Below are 6,930 nucleotides of genomic sequence, written 5' to 3' on the forward strand. Positions count from 1 at the left end.
GCGGAACTGATTTCCCTCTAGAAATTAGGTTTACACCAGTCTGACTTCAGTGGAGTCACTCCTGATTAACACCAGCGAGTGGAAAATCGGGTCCAACCCCCTACGATTGAGGGCTGGCATAGCCCAAGCTGGGCGGTATGTGAGCCTGGACGTCCCAATGGTACATACTCTCTGTGTTACAATCTGCACAACTCAACAAGGGGCTGGCTGCCACTGGTCGGTTCAGTTTATTCTGGCAGAAAGGACGCATTGTAACGTCCTTAAGGGGTTCGAAGCAGGAACCTCCTCGTGCATTATTGGTATCTGGATACAAAAATTAAACACATGGTTCAACTCCTCAAACAAACCGCTCCAACAGCGCTGAGACCACACAGCAACACGTCCCGGGCAGTGAGCGTGTCCGGGGCTGCTTGCTGGCCCTTTAAACAGCTTTACAAGCTGAGCCTCTGATTGACGGGCCCGCTGCTCCACGTGACTTTTCCGCTTGAAAAAAAAAAGTCTCCCTCCTCCCCCCTCCCTTCCCGTTTGTTCGCGGCGCCAATGAGACGCTTCTGTGGGCGGTGATAGAACGCGAGAGGCCCTATCCGGGGGAAGAGGGGCGGGGCGTTTGGAACCTGGTGTATCAGGTTGCTAATTGCAAAGCGCGGGAAGGGGGCGGGCTCAGAGGAGGTTGAATGGAGACGCAGGTAGAGCTGTAACTGAATGTCGGGAGGCGCAGACGCAGGAGCCAGGGCTGTCATGCAATTGATCAAAGCAGCAGCAGGAGCCGTACCGGCGGTGTTACTACAAAGGGGCTTGTCATTTTCCTCTATTGTGAGGCCCCGTGCTCAGGGTTTAATACCCGTCCTGCTCAGGCTGAACATCCAGCACACACCAGTGGGAGGATTAGGACACTGGTGCTAGTGAGGCTGCTGGAGAGACCCAGGCACTGCAGCTACTGCTGGCTGGGCACATTCATTGAGCTGAGAACACTGCCAAGCAAACACGATTTCTCGTTATTACATTGTGTTAATCACGGACTCGACGTGCCACAAGAGTAAAGACAGATCCTGTCCCAAACAGCTTTAAATTCCCGTCCCTTTAAAAAAAATAGTCCTGTCCTGATCTCTTGTGCTCAGGCTAGTTTTTAAAAATTAACTGGTAAATTCTTAAAGTGAACAATAAAGATTCAGCTGACTCTCTAAAGTAATTCTGTTTTTAGGTGTAAAGAAACTCATCTATTCTAATTAAAAAAAAACAGGATGAAGTGTAGTTACAAACTAAAACATAACCCAGACTCATCTGAACTTCTAAATTCCCATTTATTTTCAGGTTAAATTAAAAAAAAAGTTAGATGTGAATCCCTATACATATTTAGATTAGAAAGCTGTCTTGCTTTTCAGCATGCACTAGTATAAAAATGAGCCTTGCATACTGAAATATTGAACTTTCAAAATGTAAAAATAATTGGAAGAATTATCCTGTTTTGTGTCTTTTTTTTTTTTAATGGATGACTGTTCTGTTCCCTGCAGCTTCCAGCATTTGGTATAAAGTCTTCCGCTTACCCATCAGACATTACAAGTCTCTCCTTTTCAACATGTAGGAGTATTTTAAAAAACACATTGTTCTGTTTTCATACAGATCAGTTCTTCTCTCATAGTCAATTTCCAAACTCCCATTGACTTCAATGAGAGTAGGACAGACCTTCTAAACCTTGGATGGACATAATCTCTGGTGGCAGTAGTCTAATACTCTAAATTTTTCTAGCAAATAATGTGAAAGATAGGATTCTGTCTGAGCACAAGGGTCTGCCTGCATTGATCAGATTGCAGAGGCAGAGTCTATGTAGATCAATGAGGATCCACAGGAGGGTCATCTATGCAGAGGAGAGTGCAGGATCAGGGCCATATATGCAGGTTTGGAAGGATTAGATTTTTAGTCAGTAAATGCCAATTTCACTGTACTTACACAAGAGGACAAAAATATTCGCCATTGCTCATAATTGAAATGTACAGATCAGCAAAGAAAAATGCAACTTGAGAATGTACTAAAGTTTGATTTAAGGATATTTACTTTCTATATTTTGATATGTGATGTTGACAATTTGTGCTTTAATGGTTATAAAGCTTTAATTTTTTGACTCTCACTGTCTATTGACAATAAATAAATGTCTGAACCCCCTACAACTGTGAAAATTTTAAACTGTTAAAAAAAATTAAAAAGCTTTTTAAAACAATCAAATTTAGAAAAACCCCAAGTTCTGCCAAGCTTACATATCATAGAAAAATAACTGTAGTTTTAAAACACTGAACCTCATTCTTTATAAATGCTTAGATTTTAAAAGGTTTCAGAGATTTTAAAAGATACTCAACTCATTTGTTTTAAATTACATTTTAAAAATACACTTTTTATTCAGACTGGCAACAAACATCATGTTGTCTTTGAAAAGGTCTTGAAAGCACTCCAGATCAGGGTTTCCCAAAGTCAGGGCTTTTAACTGGAACCTTAGTTTAACCAGTGCCATTGTGGTACAGTAGTTGCTTACATATGCTGGAGATTTACAGTTTTCTGAGGCGCCCATTTGTCATTGATACTTTGTTCAAGACACGCATTGGGTTGCTTTTAAGGAGGATTTTCTTTTCTTTTTGATTTAAATACAAAAAAACACCCTATCAAATGTGTTTCCCCTTTGGCTGATCTTTAAGAGCTTGAGTCCTGATTCAGCAAAGCACTTTAAGCACATGCTTAACTTTAAGCATGTATATAGTCCCATTGCAAAACTCATTAAGTGGGGAACAAGAGCTATACATATAATCTATTGTTTTCAGCAGTAGTGGTGTCAACCCTTTGGGGGCCCTAAGCAGCAATATTCCCCCCCCCCCATCCCAATACTAAAACATGGAAGTTCATATGAAAATAAGTGAATGGGGGGGGGGGCTTTTGCTGCTTGGGGCCCTAAACAATTGCTTAGTCCTCTTATGTGCAGCGCCAGCTCTGGGTATCAGTGAGTTAAAGGCCTAATAAAGAGGAACAAAATATGGTAGTCTACTTCCCCTTGCCCCTGTGTATTTTTACTGTTGGCTATTGTGGGAAACGATTATGATTCAGTAAGGAGCATTGCTGTAAGAAGTTACAAATATTGGTGTTACAGAACAGGATGTTTCAGTACTTACAAGCAACAGTGAAACTAACTTGTAAACTAGCTGACCTTTGAGTCCCTTCGATTCATAAATGAAACAGCAACGTCATACAAAGAAAGCATAGCTGTATCGAAAGCGTTTGTTAAGTTAAAAAAAATATGACATCCAGAAATATCTGAGTGGACTGAGTGGACCTGATTCTCCATAATCTTGGGCAGTCATTGACAAAAGTGCAAAGCACTATCAAACTCCAACCACTTTGCACTGATGTTAATAACTAATGGGCAGGACAGTGGGGGATCTGGTCCATTGACTTTGGCCAAAGCTCACTTCTAGATGTTGCTTGGTATTTTTGGCCCTGTCTGTGCATTCGGATATTGAGAGATATGCCTGGGCCCAGTTCAAAAAGGCTTTAGCTGAGTATATAGTCATAGGTCAGAGTAAGAGGCAAGTACGGAGGCAATTGAGAAAGCACGAGCTTCCTTTTCTTCATTCCAAGAGCACCATCTTGCTCAGCTTCCTGTCCTTTTGGCAGGCTCACATTGAGTCATGGCCTCTCTCTGCCCGGGACTGCAAGGAGGCAGCTTCGTGCAAGTCTGTCTGAGTGCTGCCCCCATGAGTCAGTAATTAGGAAATGCTGAGTACATTGGTTTCTAGTGCATCAAGATAATCACCTCCTCCAACAGGGTGCTTTTCCACTGACTGGGGGGGGGGGGGGCGCAAAAATCACTGCTAGTCAGTGCAAATGTTATCAGTTAACACACACACACACACACACACACAGAAAGAGGAACCCATGCTCTCTCTCATGTCCCCTCTACCATGAATAAGACAAGGTGGAGCAGAGAGTCAGACCTACATAAGCCATGTCTGACTTCCCCATGATCCAGTTTGAGGAAATTTAGGAATCAGAAATATATCTGATCATGAATGATCTCACTGGTGTGAGATTAGAGGTCGCCAGATATACAATAGCTACATATGACAGTATCTAGACATAATGCACATGGAGCCAGCTGTTCACGTTCCTTGGCCATTTTGTGGATGAGGAAGTCGCCAGAGAGATGGGAGTGGGTTTGGCTATTTGCAGAGACCTAACCCATAATCCCCCTCTCATCCATTTGGCCACTTGAATCTGTATGTGTGTGTATGTTTTTACTGGATAGACTAAGAAACAGAATAATGGCTCAGATGTTTCTTTTGTGTTCATCTAGTCATGTGTGTGGTTTAATGCCACAGTTGTGAGGTCTGTACATAGGCTACTTCCTGCCTATTGGACTATATTCCTAAGAATCCCTCACACTTGAGGACAAGCTGTGTTTTAGCTGGGAAAGGCGAGTATAGCATAGGAACAGCTGTATGTACATATCACTATAGCTGCCGGTTGGACTGTTGAAGCTGTCCAAATGGTTTTGATATGCTAGTGTCTCACTCAAGAGGCTGTCCTGCTTCTGAAAGTTTCTTTTCTTCAGCTCTCTCTCTGCTTGGATCCCACATTCATATTTATTTTCATTTTTCCCCATCCACACCAATACCTATGTTCTTGAGCTCATCAATAGCAACACACCACTCCCTTTCCTAGTCTCTTTATAATCTTGCCTGCACAGACCACTCTTGGATTATATCTGGACACCTGGCCCCATGATTTCTCCTTAGAAAATGAGAACGTATTAATGCTTGCTCAAGCACCTTGATCCCACTTTACTTTCCAGCCTGGTTTGCTCTTCAATAGCTATTTTGCCGACCCTTCCATCCCAGTCCCTTCTATTGATGCTTCCAGTGCTGTTCTCTCAACTCCCTTATTTCCTGCTGTTTATCACATCTTACTCATCAAATTCTGGGCTGCCTCTCACATATCAAGTGATCTTTGGTATGGAGAAACCAGCCTTTATCCTAAAGTGCACAAGCTGGCTGATGTCTTGAAAAACAAGAGTATGTGTCCCTACTCCATAGCCATTAGTACAAGATTTGGAAAGGTGACAGCAGATATTCTATAGGGTTTGCCTCACTAGTTGCAAATTCAGATATCGATTTCCTCACTTGCAGGGTAGCTGATAATCCTTGCTTTCTCTTTCACGCCATGAATTCTCTTCTTCCTTCCCATGTTCTCAGACTTTATCTCCTTTACCCATCCTTCTTCCTCTAACTTCAGTCTCATGAGGACATAAATGTATTTGGCAATTTACAAAATAAAGGCATCAATTCCACATTATTCAAAACTTTCCCCTCTGTGTTTTAACGTCTCCTTTCATTTGGGTCATTGTCTCAAGATGTTAGAGACTAACATCAGAAGCTTAAGTTATGGCTGTATAAGAGCTAATAGTATTGTTCGCAAATGCCTACCTGAATGCTCTCCTCCCGGTCTCTGCTGTGGTTATTGCTCCCAAAGTTCCTAAGTTATTGCTCCTAAAGTTCTGATGACAAGATCAAGCAGAGGGCGTAGTTGAAATCATAGTAGTAAAGAGGAATGCTGCTGTCTATTGGTATCAAATTAATGCCTGTCGGAAACAACAAGCAAGTGAAGACAACAGGGAAGTGACCCATGGGTAGATGTACTCTCCCGAAGTACCATTATTGAAATCCTGCAGAATGAATGTGTACTTCAGAGATAGTTTATCACTTCAGTGTTTTTGAGGATTCTTACATGAAAGAGGTTTGTAATTAGAGCTGGGCAAAATATTTAGACTACAAACTTTCCCCTCCTCCCCCCAGCAAAATTGGACCTCTCTCGTGAAAAGAAGTTATGCACAACATTGGTTTTTCAAAAATTTTCAAGTTCTCTTCAGTGAAAGCCAAACATTTTGGGTTTTGATTTTTGTTTTTCCAGAGGCAAAATGGGAAGAGGGAGGGGAAGGGGCAGAGAAAGGGTGAGGGAGGGGGGGAAATGGACTCCTAAAAAATATTTTTTTTTTCCAGGAAAAAAAAAAAGTTTCAAATTTTTTTTAAAAGAATTGATGACAAGAGCATTTTTGAGGTAACTGAAAATGTTTGCAATGTTCCCTCCCACTTCTTAAATAGCTCACTTTGTAATGTCTGAGAGTGCATCCAATACTAAGAACATATGAATCAGACCATTGGTCCATCTAATCTAATATATTGCCTCTAAGCACAGGCTTGTCTCAGAGGAAGGTGGAAAAATTCCTACACACACCTGCCAAATAGATATTGCTATCAGTGTTTAAATACTCAGATTATTTCCCAGAGCCCCCCCCACTCCATTCAGAGCTTCGGGATTCAGCTGTGGGACGGGGGGACTTGACGCATCAGCCCCACAGGAGCCCTGGTGCCTCCTGTGGGTTTGAAAATATTTGCCAGAGTTCTGCTCCAGATGACTCCAGCTGAATTTAAGCTCTGATTGCCATACATGGAATGCATTTATTCCTTCCAGACTCCCTTCGGTAACTGGTTGACAGTCTGAAGCACTACATATGAGACACAGCATTTGGACAGGGCACTGAGTCCAGAGCCCCAGGTTCTATTCCTAGCTCTGCCTTTGATGCGCTATGTGACCTTGAGCAAAATCACAAGTTCTGTGCCTCAGTTTCCCCATCTTTAGAACAGTGATCATAAGTCTTACCCACCTTTGCAAACACATTGAAATTTGCAGATTAAAGGACACTATACACATTTTTATATCCAGCTGCAGTATTTGACACTGCAGCCTCCTTGAAGCATTGAATTCCTACAAAGTAAAGAACAGTTTCCTTTAATTTGCGGTGGATTTACCATATAATTACTTAAATGAGATTCTGCTGTGGAAGGGCAGGTATTACTGCAAAGGTTGGACGGTTTACATTGTCTTTTACTAACG

Source organism: Chrysemys picta, chromosome 7 (genome assembly GCF_011386835.1).
Source record: "Chrysemys picta bellii isolate R12L10 chromosome 7, ASM1138683v2, whole genome shotgun sequence".
Classification (NCBI taxonomy): domain Eukaryota; kingdom Metazoa; phylum Chordata; order Testudines; family Emydidae; genus Chrysemys; species Chrysemys picta.